General features: G+C 35.4%; 1 non-coding gene across 1 annotated transcript; it reads left to right on the top strand.

Annotated features, from left to right (window-relative positions):
* Positions 1–5,432: 5,432 nt before the first annotated feature.
* TRNAS-AGA lies at positions 5,433–5,504 on the top strand. Its single transcript has one exon. It is a non-coding gene; the product is annotated as a tRNA-Ser (tRNA).
* The last annotated feature ends 15,877 nt before the right edge of the window (positions 5,505–21,381 follow it).

Here is a 21,381-nt window from a genome sequence, read left to right as displayed (position 1 = left end):
TCAGTTTACAATAATATGGCTGTTTGGCCATGTGTCCACTCTATGTGGTTAAAAGTGGAGCACTGAAATTCCAGCTTGTCCATAATCATGTCTTGGGTAAGGGAGGGGTACTTCCCTAAAGGAGGGCAGGGGATGCTGTTGCTAGAAGCAAGTACAGGTGCTGGGAAGACCAGAAAAGATGCCCACTGTGCACAGAGATGACATTACTGAAATGTGGTAAGCCAGAATATAAAGAAACAATATAAAAAGGTGAAATTTTCCATCTTCATTTAAATTTACCTCCTTAGTCCTGTAGTTACACAAAAATCTTTGCCACAATCAAGGGGTAAAGGTTACAGAGAAGCTCAAAAATCAATTTTGGGGAAACAATAATTCCCCACATTAATTCCTCAGGTGTTCCTTATAAACCTTTAAATAGGGATCCAGAATAATAAAAGCTTATGATTCCATTAAAGTGATATTGTTAACTTGGCAAAGACAGGTAACTTCAACTTGCTTTACTCTTGTTCCCAATTATTATTGATTTTTTTCAAAAACTCTTTTGATGTACTGAGATTCCTTAATGTAGTGAGTTGAAAAATGATCAGTGAACCAACAATTCTACATTGTAGCCATTTCTAGACGTGTCTGAGATAAAGAGGAACTCAAATTATAGTCATTGACTTTGAAGTGCTTGCAGGTTAAAAGTAGAGATAAAAGAACTCACGTGAAGAGATAATACCAAATATCAAATACAAATACCAAGAGGATAAAGACAATGAGCTGCTCATAGCCAGGGCTCTGTCAGTAGTTGGCCGAGGTAGTGTAGAAAAATAAGAAACCAGAGATCACAGGGGCAAGGCAGGCAGCTGGAGCCAGTGTAGCATGGTGCTCATTGTGGGACAGGCTTCATTCCCAAAGGGACACGTTTTTCCAGGCAGGCAGGCGAACTAGGGTGTCAGAAGGATTTAGCTGTATGTTCTGAAAGTTTAATTTTCCATTTTAGGGCAGTGGTTCTCAACCCAGGGCGATTTGGCCTCCTAGGGAGCGTTTGGCAATGTCTGGAAATCATTTGGGTTGTCACACCAAAATGGGAAGTGTAGCTACTGGTATCTAGTAAGTAGACATCACGGATGCTCACACGACACTGCACGGGATAGCCCCTCACAACACAGAATGGGCCAGCTCAAAATGTCAGTGGTGTTAAGGTTAAATCCTGCACTGGAAAGTTCTGTGGAGGTGAGGTAGATCCGGACTAGGGTGAAATGTAAATAAAAGAATCTGAAAAAGTACATGTATAATCACTGCTGTACAGCCGAAACTGTCACAACATTATCAATCAACTATACTTCAATAAAAGAAAGAGAAAAGAAACATAAGCAAGAAGGTAGTAACAGGAGAAACTGTGTGCAGGGAATATTTAACTATTATCTGGTCAATGTTTCTGTAAATATGGGACTATTCAAAAAACGAAGTCTATTACTTTAAAAATGATTAAAGGGAAAGAGTAGGGCTGTGATGTACTGCAAAGTGAATGCTTCTGCCCACCTGGCATTTTGCAGGCTGAAAAAACAATGGATTTGGCTTACAATGAAATCTGGCCCCCAGATGCCAAATTTGTAACCCCTAGTCCAGTCAGCTTCCTTTATTTTTTGCTGATAATAGGATCCGAGTCCCATCATCGGTGAAAGGTTTACCAAAGCCACACAACCATCAACTGCAAAGTCAGGCCCCAGAAGCCGACTGCCTCCACTTCCAGACAACACTCTCTCCTTTCTAAGTAGCCTGTGCTGTGGGTGCGACGCTGTATCAGTGAATGTGACGGACAGTAGTGACCAGGACAGCCCATCTTTGCTCTTCAGTTTTAGATCTGTGTGAACAAACCAACACTGAAACTTACCACACAGGAAAAAAATTAAGGGAACAGAACTCTAAACATAGCTATTACAGGAGCAATTGTAATCTTTGTCAAATATTTTTAAGAAACAAAGGAGCAACATAATTCTTTATCTTGCCATGAAGTTCACTGTAGCTAAAACTGGCTAGCAAAGAATAGTAGGCTTGTGGGGGTTTTGCTTTATTTTATTTTTTTACAGTGGTAATGAGGATAGAATAAAAAATCTGCAGATTATAAACATTGTTTGAATGTTACATGATGAGATATTTCAGTAGGAGTCAGAATGCAGGCGAATTCCTAACTTGGCCAAACTGTAGTTGTCATGACTCTGGATGTGACAGAACCTGATGATAAAATCAGGAGAATGTTGGCTGTGATTGATACTTTGATGTTATTACTGAGCGTGAGATGAATTGATATTCCTGTAAATGAGAAATGAGCATGGCATATGAACATAAAATAGATTTTTTAGAAGTGTTACTAATCTTTTAACATAGGAATGTTTTACATTAATCATCAGTTTGAAAATTGACTGTTTTTATTTTGAAAAATTGGTTATAACTTTACAGACCTCTAAAAGTCAAGTATTGATTTTTTTAAAAGGCATACTTAATAGAAAATGTGTTTTTTCTTTAGTTTGGAATTTCACAGACTGGTCCAAGTTCCCATCTTCTTTCTCTTGTTTTAAAAATTGGTAATATTTTTGAGAACTTCCTATGGATTATCTCATTTAATCTTCAGTACAATCCTCATTGAGAAATTACTGTTTTATCGCTTTAAAGGTGTGGACGTTGAAGGAGACATAGCTAGTAAGGGCAAAACTGAGACTTATGTATTTCTGTATTCTACTGATACGCTGTAGTTGTTTATAAAAATGAAAAACTGATCATGTCACACATACTTAACACCCTGCAAGGGCTTCCCATGTTACTCAGGAAAGTCTTCTTCTATGAAGCCTTGTCATCACCACCGTCCAGAGGAGATCAGGCGGCCTTGCTATATTTCTGTATAACAGATATCCCCATAAAATAAATATCTTGTGACTTTACAGCACTTACCACAAATCCAGTTGCATATTTGTTGATTATCTATTCAGTGGCTGTGATGCCATAGTCTGTAAGCTCCCCCAGGACAGAGACCATACAGTTAACTCGTTGTTGCCTCTCCAGCACCTAGAACGGTCTCTGAGACATAGTAGACGATGGAGAATATTCACTGAAGGAGTAACTGATAAAGGGAAATCTATTTAAACAGGATAGCACGGCATTTAAACAGAATACTTTGGACTACTTTCCTTACTCTGTAGTCCATGTGGGGGACTGTCCTATATAGTAAGACTTTGTCACTTTCAGAATTAAACATCTTTGGGTAGAGTCCTAGGGTTCTGGACTGAAATCTCTTCTTCACTCAGTGATAGGAAAAGGAATCTAAGTATATCGAAGTTTGTTGTACATATTTTTCTACTTACTGTTTTTTTTTTCTGGCACTGCCACACCAAGAAATATCTGATTGTTGTCATCATTGTCTTTCCTATTATCTAATTTGGTTTTGGTTGTTTACTTTTTTATTATGGGAATTTTCAAATATACATATATTTTCATATATACATATATTCAAATATATATATATTTGAAAATTCCCATAAATTCCCATAAAATAACTTTTTATTATGGGAATTTTCAAATATATACATACATATTTGTGCATGCATATGTATATTTGACAATCATAATAAAAAAGTATAGATAGATATACATATCTTTACATATCTGTCTATATATAGAGACAGGAGTAAAATAAACCCTATATACCAATTATCTAACTTCAGCACTTATTAATATATGGTCCATTCTTGTTTCATCAATAACTTTTGGGCGGGGGAGTAATTTATTTATTTATTTTTAGAAGAGGTACGGGGTATCGAACCCAGGACCTTGAACATGCTAAGCATGTGCTCTACCACTTGAGCTCTACCCTCCCCCCTCATTTCATCAATACCTTCATCCATTTCCACTTCCATATTGTTTGAAAGCAATTCTCAGACATATCTCATTGTAAATATTTCAGTATTTCAATATGTATCTCTGTATGAAAAGGACTCTTAAGTATAATACAACATAATACCATTATCCAAAAATTTGATATTTCTTTACTATCATCAAATACCTTATCAGAGTTCACATTTCCTCAACTGCCTTATAGAATTTAAAAATTAGTTTTCAGTTTATTTAAATTGTGTTCCAAATAAGACCCACCCATTGCAATTAGTTGGTATCTCATCTAAACTATAGAATTCCTTTCTATCTCTTTTATTTTCTCGAGTATTACGTAGAGTCATATAAATCATTCTCACTTTAGAAAGAAATAGTTTAGCCAATAATATTTACCCAAAGTTAATTCCGTGTTTGTACTCACCCTGAAGAATTTTTGGTTCTTATTAAATAACTAGTGTTCCTAGTTATTACTTGTAGCATCTTAATTTAGAAATTGGATAAAATGATTCTTGTCAAATTCCGTATGATCTAGCATCAGGCATTTGTAGCCAGGATGAAGGGAGCAAGAATTTTGTGAAAAAAAGAAAAGGTTCCCCTTCAATACATTGGGTAAAACTTTCCCACTAGCTTCTTATTTTGGCTATTCTATGGCTGATGGGAAGGACTAAAGAAAAATGTAAATTATCCAAAGGGAGATTCATGACTGTATTTTAAAATATCAGAGCTAATAGGACTTTTAATGTTTTCTGTACTGTTGACTGAAGCAGAGTATGAATGGGTGATGGAGTAACTTGCAAAATGCAGGAATAAATCTGTCTAGTCCGAGAAGCTCACCAGAGTGCAAGATATAATCGCAAATATTTCCTCCTCTGAGAACTGCAAGAGGAGTTTAGTAATTGAGAGAAGGCAGAATAAAATAAATATTTTCAAGAATATTTTCAAAAGATTTCATGTTATGGTGTTTGGATATTGTATATTTGCTTTGTCTGGGTAGCTGACATCTCCCATTTTTCAAAATCTGTGTATGGGTTGGTTTGTACTAATCAACTCCCTTATCACACCCATCCATTTATCATGTTCAGGATTGTTTATCCTTGGATTTTTTTTTTTTTTTTTGAGGATTCCCTTTACTTATTCTGGTTCCAGAACACAATGCCTTGAATAAACAGAATCTGCTACTGACTCATTACGAGCAGCTTTTCTAGCGGCAGTAAAGGGATGATTCTTAAATTAAAATCCATCATATCCATGACAACTTGTCAGGGTTCCAGCTGTGGCTCTGAAATTAAGCAAAGGGCGTCTCCTATATAAACATCAGATACTGAACACTGAGGATGGAGTTCTAGTCAATTCACTCACTCATTTAGCTTATACTTAGTAATAAGCCCTTATGTTCTAGGTCAGTGGTTCTCTGACTTGGCTGCAAATTACAATTACTTGTTAATCTTAAACCAAGATGAAATAGTGATGCTTGAGTTTCTTGCTCTTGAGAATCTGGTTTAATTTTTCTGAATAGGGACTGAGCATCTATCTATTTAAAAGCTTCCTGTGTTTCCAGAGGGGAGGGCATAGCTCAGTGGTAGAGTGCATTCCCAGAATGCACGAGGTCCTGGGTTCAATCCCCAGTGCCTCCATTAAAAAGTAAACAAACAAACAAACCTAATTACTGCCCCCACCAAATATATTTAAAAACTCCCTGTGTTTCCAACATGGAGCAGGTCTGAGCACAGTTGTTCTAGATACTGGATACGATGGAAAACCGTGAAGATGATGACCTCGCTCACAGGAAACTTAAGTTCTGGTGTGAAAAAGGAGGACCATAAATGGATGGACAAGATGAATTCATATAGTGTTAATTTCACCAGGTAGAAATAGAGGGAAATTATAGAAAGGTACCGAGGGGGAGAAAAATAGTAGAAAAAGTACTCAAAGGAATCCCTTTTGGGAGAGGCGAGAATTGAATAGGAACTTGAATGGGTTCATTACGCTCAAAAGAAGAGCAGAGAAGGAGAGCTATTTTTTAAAGCTTGGTCAAAATATGTAAATTTCATCTATTTTAGGAATAAGCAGTTAATTTTTGTCAGAAAGTTAAGATCCAGGACTGGAAATGTTAGTAGTTTAATTTTATTGGACACTTACCTTATGTCAGGCACTGTGCTAGGCACTGGGGGTACAAAGATGAATAAGGCCCAAGAAACTTTCAATATAGTGCTGCATAAATCGACAAACTTGACATGACGTGGCCTGTGCTAACATAGAGGTAATGACGGGAAGGAGCTCTCTGACCCACCAGTGGGTTTCAGGCTCCCTGTAACACATTCCAGGGGCTACTCATTCAGTCTGTTTTCTATTTAGCACTTATTTTTACCTCAGTTTTGACTTCTGCCTTTCATATTTTAGAAAGCTGGTTCTAAATGAAAGATAGAGCTGACATTGGTTAAGCAATTGCACTCATCTTAGTGTAGACTTGATCGATTGAGTAATTTAGTGTAAGAACATTGGCTTCTCTTTTACTGTGAACTCTGCTAGGCACAGTAGAGATTCAAAGTTAATAAGATGTAGTTAGTTACTCAGTTGAATTTTAGGAAAAACAGGTAAAACAGAAAAGAGCGTAATCACTCATGATGCAAAATTGTGAGTGCTATAATGAGGTATGCAACAGTGTGGGGGGAGTGGAGGGGGAAGTGAGGAACTTAAAATGATAATAACCCTTGTTGAGATCCAGGGTACCTCAAGGGACTAGTGCTAGCTCTATTCATATTTTTTTCTACAAGATGATGTGACCAAAATAAAGTGGGTTTTGATGAGACCTCACTATCAAGCTGATAAATTAGGTCACTAGTCGATTATTTAAGAACGCCTTGGGAGACTGTTAAAGGAATGTTTATCTTTAAATAATCAGTGTATTCATTCTGATTTTCTTTTCTAGGTTGTCTTTTCTTTTTGTTGCACTTTACTTTCACTTCAGAAGCAATTCTGTGTGATTTTTTAATGGTTCGTTAACACCCCTAAGTACCATTTTGCTTTTGGCTTTTACAGAAACCATGAATGGACTTAACAGAGAAATAAGTACAGATGAAAACAGAAGTGGAATAATAATAGTAATTGCACAACACCTTTTCTGCCTAGTTTAAAGCATCTTGTGAAATACAAATCAGGATACTGAGAATCCCCAGTGGGAAGGTGACAAAAAATCATAACCTTCTTTTAGAGAGGGAGTTTCCCCTGAGAATCTGTGGAAAATAGAAGTGAAGTGATATGATCATTTTATAGCTACCCTAAAAATTATCCTTGAGGGACGTGTCTTCTTGTGCTCAACCACATTTTTCACACAGTGACTGCTGGCTGTGGACACATTCATCACTTACTACAATAACAGCAAACCTTCAGGAAGTATTTGCAATTATCATTCAGCATTTGGGTAAGTGGTGCACCTCCAGTTTGGATCTCAGCTTTACTACCAAAAGGTTTACCTGTTTTACTTGTGGTTATTCTGCATTTAATATTTAATCCTACTTTTCTACCAGTTGATTTTCCCCTACCAAACTGACTGTAAGAGTGATGTGGGCAGGGAACTCTATCCTAACACACAGCTTGGTTTTAAGAACGTAGTATTTTTTTTTTTCACCTTTATTGAGGTATAATTGACACACAGGAATTGTGTATATTAAGGAGTACAACTTGGTGTTTTGATATATGTATACGTTGTGCAATGATCACCACAATCAAACTAATTAAGATATCTATAACCCCACATAGTTACCAACTCTTTCCTTCCTTCCTTTCTCCTTCATTTCCTCCTCCCTCCTACCCTCCTTGCATCTCTGTTTCTTTGTCTATCTTTTTATGCTGAGAATACTTCAAATCTACCCTTTTAGCAATTTTCAAGTAATCAGTGGCAGTATTAACTGTAGTCACCATGCTGTACAATAGCTCTTGTGAACTCATTCATTTGCATAAATGAAACGATATCCTTTAATCAGTATCTTTCCATTCTCCATTTCCCTCTCCACCCCCTGCCCCTGAAAACCACCATTCTATCTCTGCTTTTATGAGCTCAACTATTTTAGATTCCACATGTAAGGGAGATCATCGAGTTTTTGTCTTTTTGTCCCTGGCTTGCTTCACTTAGGATAATGTTCTCCAGTTTCATCCATGCTGTCTCAAATGGCAGGATTTCCTTCTTTTTTATGACTGAAAAGTATTGCCTCCATATATAGATACTACATTTTCTTTCTTTGTTTATCCGTCCACGACCACTTAGTTTGTTTCCATATCTTGGCTACTTAAAGTAATACAGCAATGAACATGGGAATGCAAGTATCATTTCTAAATGCACATTTCGTTTTCTTTGGATATATATCCTGAAGTGTAGTTGCTAGATGATATGGTAGTTCTATTTTTAATTTTTTGAGGAACTCAATGCTATTTTCTATAGTGGCTGCACCAGTTTATATTCCCATCGACAGTGCAGCAAGGGGTTCCTTTTCTTTATATCTTCACCAATACTTATCTTTTTAAATTAACATATAATTGACACAATATGTTAGCTTTATGTGTACCACATAATGATTTGATATATGTATATATCACTAAATGATCACCATAGTAAAGTCTAGTCAACATTCATCACCACACAGTTACAGTTATTTTTCCTGTGATGCAAACTTTTAAGATTTACTCTTAGCAACTTTCAAATATATGATACAGTATTATTAATATAGTCACTATACTGTACATTATATCTCCAGGAGTTAGTTATTTTGTTACTGAAAGTTTGTACCTTTTGATTACTTTACCCCTTTCAACTATCCCCCACCCCTAGCTCTGGCAACCACCAATCTATTCTCTGTTTCTGTGAGTTCTTTTTTTTTTTCTTTTTCCTTCAAGATTCCACCTATAAGTGGGATCAAACAGTATTTCTCTTCCTCTGTCTGACTCATTTTACTTAGCATCATGATTTCAAAGTCCATCCACATTCTTGCAAATGGCAGGCTTTTTCTCTTTTTAATGGCTAAATAATATTAAATTGCATAAAGATATCACAGTTTCTTTATCCAGTCATTCATTGACGGATGCTTAGGTTGTTTTCGTGTCTTGGCTATTGTAAATAATTCTACAATAAAAATGGAGGTGCAGATATCTTTTTGAGTTAGTGTTTCTTCTTATTTCAGGTAAATACCCAGAAGTGGAATTGCTGGATCATATAGTAGTTCCATTTTTAATTTTTTAGGAACCTCTTAACATAGTGGCTGCATCAATTTACATTTCCACCAACAGGGTAGAAGGGTTCCCTTTTATCCACATCCTCACCACACTTGTTATATTTTTTCTTTCTGATAATGGACATTTTAATAGGTGTGAGTGATATGTCATTGTGGTTTTGATTTGCATTTCCCTGATGACTAGTGATGTTAAGTAGGAATTAGTGATTTTCACGTACTTTTGGTCACTTGTATGTCTTCTTTTGAGACATGTTTATTCAAGTTTTTTGCCTAGTTTTTAATTAGTTTATTTGGTTTTTTTTTTTGCTATTGAGTTGTATGAATTATATATTTTGCTTTTTAACTTCTTATCAGATATATGGACTGCAAATATTTTCTCTCATTCAGTAGGTTGCCTTTTTATTTTGTTGATTCTTTTCTTTGTTATGCAGAAGCTTTTTAGTTTAATGTAATCCCACTGGCTTATTTTTGCTTTTGTTGTCTGTGCTTTTGGTGCTATAACTGGAAACTCATTGCCAAGTCCAGTATCAAGAAGCTTTCCCTCTATGTTTTCTTCTAGTAGTTTTATATTTTTAGGCCTTATCTTTAAGTTTTTAATCCATTTCGAGTTGATTTTTCTTTATGTTGTGTGATAAAGGTCCGATTTAGTTCTTCTGCATATGGAGTTGCAGTTTTCCAGACATCATTTATTGAAGAGACTATTCTCTCTCCATTGTGTGTTCTTGGCACCCTTATCAAAGACCCAGTAATCATAAGTATGTAGATTTTATTTCTGGGTTCTTTGTTCTATTCCATTAGTCTATATGTTTGTTTTTATGCTGGTACTATGCTGTTTTGATTTTTGTAGCTTTGCAATATATTTTGAAATCAGGAAGTGTGATGCTTCCAGCTTTGTTCTTCTTGCTCAAGATTGCTTTGCTTATTTGTTCTTTAAATAGTGCCATTGGGATTTTGATAGCCATAAATCTGTAGATCACTTTTTGTAGTATAGATCTTTTAACAATATTAATTTTTCCAGTTCAAGAGTGTGTGATATATTTCTATTTATCCATGTCTTTAATTTTGTTCATCAGTATTTTATAGTTTTAAATGTACAAATCTTTCACTTCTTTCGTTAAGTTCATTCCTAACTATTTTATTGTTTTTTGTTGATATTACAAATTGTTTTCTAAATTTCCTTTCTGGATAGTTTGTTGTTCATATATAGAAACATCACTGTTCTCTTTTGCATGCTGATTTTGTATTCTGCAAGTTTGCTGAATTCATTTGTTAGCTCTAACAGATTTTTTTTTTTTTTTTGGTTATTGTTGTTGAGTCTTTAGGGTTTCCAGTATATAAAATCATATCTGCAGGGATAAACTTACTTCTTCCTTTCTCATTTGGATGCCTTTTATTTATTTATTTTTTCTTATCTCATTCCTCTGGCCAAGACTTCCAGAACTATGTGTTGAATAGAATTGTGAGTGAGAGCCTTGCCTTATACCAGATATTAGAGAAAAAGCTTCCAGTGTTTCACCATTGATTATGATATTAGTGGTGGGCCATTTTGTGTATGTCCTTTATTGTGTTAAGCACAGTTCCGTCTGTACTTATTTTGTTGAGAGATTTTTTTTCATGAATGGATATTAAATTTTGTCAAGTGCTTTTTCTGTGTCTATTGAGATAATCATGTGATTTAAAAATGTTTTTAATTGAAGTACAGTTGATTTACAATGTGTTAGTTTCAGGTGTACAGCAAAGTGATTCAGTTATATATACATATATATATTCTTTTTCAGTTCTTTTCCATTATAGGTTATTATAAGATATTGAATATAGTTTCCTGTGCTATACAGTAGGTCCTTGTTGTGTATCTATTTAATATATAGTAATGTGTATATGTTAATCCTAAACTCCTAATTTATCCCTCCCTCATCCTTTTCCCTTTGGTAACCATAGTTCATTTTCTATGTCTGTGAGTCTATTTCTGGTTTGTAAATAAGTTCATTTCCATCATATTTTAAAATATTCCATATATAAATGCTATCATATGATACTTGTCTGACTTAATTCATTTAATATGATAATCTCTAGGTCCATCCATGTTGCTGTATACTAAAAATAGAGTTGCCATATGATCCAGCAATCCCACTCCTGCGCATGTATCTGGAGAAAACTCTAACTCAAAAAGATATATGCACCCCAGTGTTTGTAAAAGCACTATTTACAATAGCCAAGACTTGAAAGCAACATAATGTCCATTGACAAGATGAATGGATAAATGTATATATATATATATATCCACCACACATACATATCTATATCTATATCTATATCTATGCCACATATACAGAAATATATACACCACATCTTCTTTATCCATCATATATCTATATATATACACAATGGAATTATGGTGTGTGTGTTTATATATACTATATTATATATAGTATATATATATAATGGAATATAACTCAGCCATAAAAAATGAACTAATGCCATTTGCAGCAACTTGTATGGACCTAGAGATTATCATATTAAGTGAAGTAAGGTCATGGGACTTTTGTCTTTCATTTTGTTATGTGCTGTATCACATTGATTGATTTGCATATATTGAAACATCCTTGCATCCCAGGGATACATCCCACTTGATCATGGTCTATAATTCTTTTAATGTAATGTTGAATTTGGTTTTTTAGTATTTTATTGAAGATCTTTGCATCTATGATCACTAGGGATATTGGCCTGTAGTTTTTTTTTTTTTTTTTTTTTTCTTGTGGTCTCTTTGGCTTTGGTATAAGGGTGGTGCTGGCTTTATTAAACGAGTTTGGAAGTTCTGTTCTTTCTTTTGGAATAATTTTAAAAGGGTTGGTATATCTGACTGTTTGGTATAATTCACCAATGAAGACATCTGGCTCTGAATTTTTCTTTGTTGAAAGGATTTTTATTACAGATTCAATCTCCTTGTTATTGGTCTGTTCAGGCTTTCTATTTACTCTTAACTCTGTCTTGGTAGGTTGTATGTTTCTAGGAATTTATCCATTTCTTGTAGGTTATCCATTTTGTTAACACATACTTGTTGATAATAGTCTTATACCTATGAAAATGTCTAGCCACAAAGTGGGGCTTTGTGGTAGCCCCAATTGATGCAGACTGCATGGAATTTAATCATTACATTTTCCTGTTCAGCATTCAGAACCTACCTTCTAGGACTATAGTTTCTTGAAATGGAGAACATTATGTAGTTGGTGTTATTTTCTTCATGTTGAGAACTAAAGCATATTATGTACTCACAGTTTCTCTTTCTTATTTTTTAGCAAGACAGTTTTCCATCTTGTTCAGATTATTACTTGATCCCAAATCTATAATTTTTTTTCCTGTGAAAGAGAGTGAATCTTTGTCATGAACTTTTTATTGCCTGCCTTCATTTCCTACAGATCAAGTGAGATCATTTGGGTGAAGTTCATCCCACAGAAACAACTGTTTTGTTCAGTTCATTGCAAAATCTCAATCTTGTTTTTTTACTTGATACATTTAAGTTACTATTTCATTTGTTTTGAAGGAGATTAAAAGTAAAGTGAAGAAAGATGCAACTAATGGAGATTTTGAGGCCAAGTTTTTTTAGAAACACTTCATTAAGGAGTAAAACAAGCAAATAATATGTTTCTCTCTAGACTTCAAATGCTAAAACTAATGGCTTATGTAAGAATAGGTTTCAGATTTAAATCTAGTGATCAGTATTGAGAGCATAATATCAAGCTTTTACCTTTCACCATAGTGAGCTAAATGCCAAAAATTTACTTTCAAACATGAACACGAAACAAAAGCCTTAACTTCAATAAGCAATTGACATTTGCAAAAGAAGAAGCAAGGCTACACACAATTCATCCATTTATTTATCAAGGACACAATATGCACTCAGATGGATTTGTTAGAGATTTCCCGACCTTGAATGTGACTTGGGTTCATTTTGACATATAATGCTTTACAATGTCAGGAAGAAAAACAACACTCACCCTGCAGAATTTTCATTTTGTACTTTTCTCTGTCTTGATTTCCCTTCTCTCACTGTTTTCTAGACTTATTTTTCAGGATTTGTTTTAAAGCTCTCCTCTTCTAGAAAGATCTTGAAATCTAACATTCTATGGCAGATACTGTGGGTGCTCATTCAACAGCACCCTCCTGCCCTGCCTTTCCATACCATAGAGGCTTCAAAGAGGAACACTTGACTGGCCAGTTTCCCTTGCATCTAGAAGTGGCCATGTGATAAAGTGAGAACTAGTGAAATACAGAGAACAGTCTCACTATGAGATGCCATCTGCCTTCTCTTCCCACTCCTTTTTCCTTCTTGGATTGTGCAAATGATACCAGTAAGTCCAGAAGTCATTTTTTGACCCTGAAGACAACAGTCACATACTAAAGATGGCAGAGCTATCATATGAAAGGAGCCTCGTTCCTTGAAAACATAATTTTACAAATACACTAGCCCTGGACCATCTCCTTTTCATTTTTTTTTTCCTGTGAGATGAAAATAAATTATTTAAACTACTGTATTTTTTTTCCTATTCACAGCCAAATACATTTAACCAACGCACTCTTTAATCCATCCATTACAGACTGGGTTGAATTCAGAGCTCAACTTTCCCTAAGTGTAGAATTTAGGAAAAATTCAGTGGGTTAGATATTCTCCCTCTTTCCTTCCTCTTTTTCCCTTATCGCCTTCCAGTTCAAATTCTGCTATTAGTACTACCATTAGAACTTAATAGAATACATTTCTCTGCATTTCTTCTCTTAAGATGTGTTATATATTTTTTGAGGATATCTATAATTATGTATGATAATATTTTCATGAAGCGTTATGCAATCCTCAAAAAAGTATGCTCACCATCTCTATGCCTTGATGGTTGATTTTATGTCACATTGGAAGGATGAATCTCTAAGACTTGAAAGGTATTACAGAAGAAATATGAATACATATATGAATGTGTATATTTTCAAAATACTTTGTGTTTACAGTTACCACATTGCCTGTGGGTTTCTTTGGAGATGATAAGTTAATATTAGTTGAATATTTGTCCAAATAACAATGAATCTTGGTGGTGTAGAATAAACATTTCAAAGACCATGGCTCAGATTGTCGTTTTACTCTAGTAAGCACGTGAGGGAACTTGAGGAGTTGTTTAAACTTATAACTTATAAACATAAATATAAATATTTGACTTAGTCTTTTCAGTATGCTGTTATGAGAATCAGTCAAGATAATCAGCATGTTGTTATAAGAATCAGTCAAGATAATCGATTGGAATAATACAATGTACTTTATAAACTATAATACTATTAGTTACTAATAAAATTCCAAAATATGAATACCAGAATTATTTCAAATCAGGAGTATTTGCTAAGTATAAAGATGGAGTTTAATGTTTAATTTTTGTTCTTCATATCAATGAAGACATTAAACAATGAAGAAAAAAGCTGCTTATTTTCCTAACCCCATTTCCAACTCCATTTTGGGGGTGATTTTCCTACTGAAATCAATCTGTGTAGTATTGTGTGAGGTAGATGAAGAATGGTGAAAACATTAGCATATTTCTTTCCTGGCTGTGATTAGGCTACTAAGAAAAACCTACTTTTTAGGAATTCTCTGGCTTCCAGGAAAGTTGCTAGAAGCAAAAAGTGTTCTGGAAGGGAGGAAAATTCTCTCACAAAATGAATGCATTGAACATAACCACCACTTAGAAAATAGAGAAGTAAGAATATCAGTTCAAAAGCAATAGAATAAGCCATAAACCTATGAAGGGGCCCAAACACCAAAATGCAAACGTTCTTGCTAACTTTCAATTGCCTCAGTGATTTATTCTAGCAAAAGACATGAGGGATAAAACAAGTCTGAAGGTAGCACTATGCTTTGCTCAAGTTTCACTAAGCAGACTATAAAAGAAAAGTATATTCAGGATGGAAGGCCTACATATTGACCCAAAATGCACAGGTATCAGTGATTCTTTGGGAATAAGGAGTGTTCCAGTCAAAAGACGTAGAGTGGCTGAATGGATCCAAAGAAAAAAAAAGACCAAATATATGCTGCCCAGGAGTCTCACTTCGGATTTTAAGACACAGACTGAAAGTAAAGGGATGGAAAAAGACATTTCATGAAAATGGAAATGAAAAGAAAGCTGGGCTAACCATGCCCATATCAGACAAAATAGAATTTAAACAAAGACTGCAATAAGAAACAAAGAAGGGCATTACATAATGATAAAAGGATCAATCCAACACTTGTAAATATCTATGCACCCAACATAGGAGCACCTAAATACATAAAGCAAATATTCACAAAAATAAAGAGGGCTATGGACAGTAATAATAATAATAGCAGGGGACTTTAACACCCCACTTACATCAATGGGCAGATCATTCAGACAAGAAAATCAATAAGGAAACACGGGCCTTCAATGACACATTAAACCAGAGGAACTTAGTAGATAAATTCAGAACATTCAATGCCAAAACGCAGAACACACCTTCTTTTCAAGTGTGCATGAACAGTTCTCCATGATATATCACATTACACCACAGAACAAATATCAGTAAATTTAAGAAGACTGAAATCATATCAATCACTTTTCCAACCAAAACATTATGAAACTAGAAATCAATTACAAGAAGAAAAACGGAAAAATCATAATCACATGGAGGGTAAACAACTTGCACTACACAACCAGTGGGTCAATGAATAAGTCAAAGAGGAAATTAAAAAAAAAACCTTGAGTGAAATGAGAATCAAACACATTTCAAAATCTATGGGGCACAGCAAAAGCAGTTCTGAAGGGAAGTTTATAGCAATACAGGCCTAACTTAGGAAGCAAGAAAAATCTCAAATAAACAATCCAACCTTTCAACTAAAGGAAGTAGAAAAAGCAAAAAAAGCTTAAAGTCTGTAGAAGGATGAAAGTAATGGGCCAGAGTGGAATTAATGAAATAGAGACTAAAAATTAAATAAATAAATAGAAAAGATCAATGACATTAAAAGCTGCTTCTTTGAAAGCTAAACAAAATCGATAAACCTTTAGCCAGATTTATCAAGAAAAAAGAGAGAGACTCCAAATAAATAGAATCAGAAATGGAAGAGAAGCCAACAACCAACTAGCACAGGAATACAAAGGATCATGAATGATTACTACGAGCATTGTATATGACAACAAACCGGACAACCTAGAAGAAATGGACACATTTCTAGAAACGTAGCAGCATGCTAACACCGAGTCTAGAAGAAACAGGTAATTTGAACAGACCAATTACTAGATGTGAAATGGAATTGGCAATTAAAAAAAAAAACAAACTCTCAACAAACAAAAGTCCAGATGGCTTGACAGGTGAATTCTGCCAAACATTTAAAGAGGAGTTAATACTGATCCTTCTCAAAGTACATAAACAAGTAGAAAGATTTTCCATGTTCGTGGTATACATGGATATAGAAGATGCGAGATACACACACACACACACACACACAGACACACACACACACACACACACACAATGGAATATTATTCAGCCAGAGAAAGGAAATCTTTCTGTTGTGACAACATGCATGGCTCTAGAGGTTGTTATGCTAAAAGAAATAAATCAAACAGAGAAAGACAAATACCATATGATCTCATTTATATGTGGAATCTAAAAAAACCAAAACAAACTAACAAAACAAAATGAAAAAAGACTCATAGATAAAGAAAACAGTGTTTGCCAGAGGAAGGGAGTGTAGGGGTAAGATAAGAAATTGATACATTGTAACTGACTATACTTCATTTAAAAAAAAAAGAATAAAATGAATAAAATGGTTAAAAAAAAAGGTACAAATCTTTAGTTATAAAATAAATAAACCACAGGGATGTAATATACAGCATAAGGAATACGGTCAATAATATTGCAACTACTGTGTTATGGGGACAGATAGTTACTAGACTTGTTGTGATGATCATTTCACAATGTGTGCAAATGTCAAATTGCTCTGTAGTGCATCTGAAAGAGACATAATATTGAATACAATTATATGTCAATAATGAAAAAATGGAAATACATTTCTTAAGGCTATAGCTGCCGCAGATAGTGATTCCTCTGTTGGATATGGGCAAAGTCGATTTAAAACCTTCTGGAAAGGACTCACCACTCTAGATGCCACAAAGAACATTTTATGATTTATGGGAAGAGGTCAAAGTATGAACATTAAGAGGAGTTTGGAAGAAGCTGATTCCACCCTCATGGATGACTTTGAGGGGTTCAAGACTTTGGTGGAGGAAGTAACTACAGATGTGGTGGAAATAGCAGGAAAATTAGAATTGGAAGTGGAGCTTGAAGATGTGATTGAATTGCTGCAATCTCATGATAAATGTTTAGCAGGTGAAGAGTTACTTCTTACGGATGAGCAAAGAAAGTGGTTTCATGAGATGGAATCTACTCCTGGTGAAGATCCTGTAAAGATTGTTGAAATGACAGCAAAGGATTTAGAATATTACATAAACATTGATAAACTAGAGGCAGGACTTGAAGGGATTGATTCCAATTTTAAAAGAAGTTCCACTGGGGGTAAAACACTGTCATTGCATGCTTCAGAGAAATCACTCCTGAAAGGAAGAGTCATTGATGCAGCAAATTTCATTGTTGTCTTATTTTGAGAAATGGCCACAGCCACTCCAAGCTTCAGCAACCACCACCCTGATCAGTTAGCAGTCATCACACAGAGGTAAGACCCTTCATGAGGGAAGATTGTAACTCACTGGAGCTCAGATAATGGTTAACATTTTCTAGCAATGAAGTGTTGACAAATTAAGATATGTACACTTTTTAGACATAATGCTATTGCACACTTAACAGAATACAATATAGTGTAAACATAACTTTTATATGCACAAAGTTCACATGACTTGCTTTATTGCTATATTTGATTTATTGTGGTGGTTGGGAACAGACCCTGCAAAATTTCCAAGGTTTACCTATAATTGGTTCTTATCAATTTGACTAGGTTCAGTTGGCTATTAAAATGGTCAGTTTTTTTTCTACTAGTGTAATCAATTATTTTTCTTCTCAAGGTGACTTGGTATAGTTGGATATAATTTTTGTAATGGACATGAAGTCTAGACTTGGAATTGGGAGACTGTGTGTATGTGTCTGTGTGTGTGAAGCATTCACATAGGACACATATATATGTATTGTAAACTAGAAGAGAAATGTTTTGACATTAAGATTAGTGGTTCAAATATAAATTACACATGGTGCTTTTTGGGCAACTTCTGGTCTTTTGTTCTATTCTTGGTGATAGTACAGTTTTTCCACCGATATCAAAGCCCAGCTTCCAAAGCCACTTCTAGAGTGACTGATTCACATGTTTGTGACTGCTTCTCTATTTCTGCAATGAAATATATGTCTCTTTCAAAAATTCCTAAAATAGAATTTTATCCTGTTCATCTATTGACTTCCTTGAAGGTAGAACTCAACAGCCAGTTCTTTTTTTTTTATTAACATGCACACAAAATTAAATAACTTCATGTAGCTTTTTCCCCTCAAAAATAGTTATTCAATTTGTTCTAGGTGTTTGGCCCTAGGCAAGATTCTCGTGGATATAAATATGGATAAGACCTGGCACTTTCCCTTGGAGAACTTATTGTTTAGTTGGGAAACAGACACCTAAATGGTTGACAATAATATACAATAATAAGTGTTGTAAAGTGTGAACAAAGTGCTAGTAACAGCCATAAAGACTTACATAGTTTTAGCTCTATATAAATATCTCTCTGAGATATGAATATATATTAAATTCTTTTTAAAAAAATTCTAGTTAGCTGCACATGATATACAATAATGCCTTTTAATATTTTCTGGAACATCTTGTCTCCACAGGCATATATTGTCTAGACTCTACATTAAAAGTAAAATAGTGATGAGAATGAGGGGAGTCTCTGTAATTCGGAAGAGGTGGGGGTATGATGAGGGTAAAGTGACAGACGTTTAAGTGGCGATGAAGTGAAAGCTTTCTGGTCAATGGCAGGTGACAGACAGAGACCATTGATCTTGGCAGGGAAGCTGCAGTCGTTGTGAAGTCTGGTGGTCTTGCCAAGAGTTATAATCTCATAGCTCAGTGAAATTAGTTGAGCAGGAGAGTTTGAAGATACATATGTAAACCTTTAGAAGAAAGAACTTATACATTTCTGAAGATAATAGATAGGGAATAATGGGACATCTGAGCAGATTACAACATATTCTCTAGACTACTGAACTTTTCCCTATCCGTGTTGAGTGGATTTTTACCCCAAATATACTGTCACATCTTATCTTTAAAAAAAAACATAGACAGCTCTTTGCAGAATATCAGCAGTTGCTGCACATTGTCCTTGAAGTCAAGCACGTCAATACTTGCTTTTGTTGACAGCTGTGATGAACAACATCTTAAAAAATCTCAGAGCCCTTAAAACAAGTCCTGATGCCTTCTTGAAAACCATAATGAGCAGTAGGAGAAGTGGAGTGGGGCTATTATGAGGGCTTCCTGGCTCCCAAGCTGTGTCCCACAGGCTATGATTCTAATTTGAGATTAATTTTCTTGTCCCATGTGTATCAGGAAAGTCACATTTTCCTCAGTGAAAAAATACAAATAGCCCCATCCTAATTTCATGAACTTGGGGAAGAAGCAAGATTACAGAGAAAGGTGGGATGATGCTTAAAACATCATCTATTCATTCATTTATTGAACAAATACTAATTTTGGAAGGTTCAATGGCATTTAGGTCCTAATGGGGTTTAAAAAATTCTAGATTTAGGTAACTATAGAAAGGAGGCTGGACCCAGGGGAGGTAGTGATTTGGAAAAAGGTCATTTTTACTGTGAGATTGTGAATGGGGTGCTGTTATTAGTAATGATAAGATCTTGGGCATTGCCTTCTAGCTTTTTTTCTGTTGTCATACACATAGAAAATGGTAACAGTTTATAGCTTAACTGTTCAGTAATCTGTCCTGAGGCCAGAAGTGATCGGCTGAGGGCATTGGAGGCTCACCCACTTCTCAGCCTCTGTGAGGGCAGCTGATCTATGATATGACCATGGGAGTGGGTGGCTGGGCCAGAAAGAGGAACAAGGAACTGAAAGGCCAAGGTGTTGGAAGGATCATGCACATAGTTATAGAAATCACCAAGGCAAGCATCCTTTCCCCAGAGTTACTTGAGAGTAGCAGTTCCCCACCCAGCGCAATAGCAGTGCCTTTAATAAGTATGCTGATATCTGCACTTTCTGCATCCCTCAAGGTGTCAGAATGGTGTTTCCACTTTTGTCCACAATGAGCCTGAAATATACCAGGCTTCCCCTGCAAATGGGAGGTATGCCCCTCCTCTACTCTGGAATGTGCTCTGTCCCCTAGATCCTGTTCCTTTGTATCTCATGAGCCTCTTGTGAAAACAACGTCTTCCTCCATCACTGACCTGCAGCAGGTCTGTTCATTTGTCTCAGATGGTGGGTGGTCTATGGACCAGGCTGGATAACAGACACTGCTTGGTCCTCCTCTACACTTCCATTGCATTTTTCTAGGCCATTGCTCCTCTTTCTTTGAGCCAAACATCAAGGTTATGAGCAAATGAAATTATAGACCCTGAGATCTCTTGGACCCTGAAAACCAGTTTATCAAATATGCCTAGATGTGCTTGAACTCTAAGCAGCAAATTCTGCTTCACTCTGCTTGGAAGAAGTTCTTTCCTCTGCCAGCTCCTTTCCACCATTCAGATCTCAGTCAAAAGCTACCCTTCCTGGGAAAGGCCATTTCTTCTGTTTAAAGAAGTCCTCTCATTTCCTCTCTATAGTCAATGTCAATCACATGAACCCACTATATTCCTCCTGTGACAATCAATATCTGGAATTATCGTGTATTTTTCTTGTTAATGTTCTTTTGTCCCCACTTCATTAGAATAGCTCTGTGCATCTTGTCCACCAGTGCTTAGAACAATGCCTACCACATGTTATTTGCCTAGCAAATGTTTGCTTAATGAATAAATTAATGAGTTAATGCGTCTGAGAGCTGTGAGCTGCAATGGCATTGCATCTGGTTTTATCATTATTTTTTTTTTAATTAAAAATTTTGTCTTCTTAAGACTGATTTATTTTGAGTCTGGTTCAATCTTACTGAAAGCTAATTTGCATTTGAAAACTTGGTCTTGCCAGAGTGTGAATGTGCTCTCAAGCTGATCTGACTTACTAACAGTACACAACAGTCTGAGTCCTGAGACCTGGCATTATTCTTGTGGCCATCCTTCTCATTCTCCTTTCTAACTTATTTCT

The sequence above is a fragment of the Camelus ferus genome, chromosome 1 (assembly GCF_009834535.1).
Source record: "Camelus ferus isolate YT-003-E chromosome 1, BCGSAC_Cfer_1.0, whole genome shotgun sequence".
Taxonomy (NCBI): Eukaryota; Metazoa; Chordata; class Mammalia; order Artiodactyla; family Camelidae; genus Camelus; species Camelus ferus.
The sequence above is the reverse complement of the archived record's forward strand: the minus strand, read 5'-3'. Positions and strand labels throughout refer to the sequence as shown.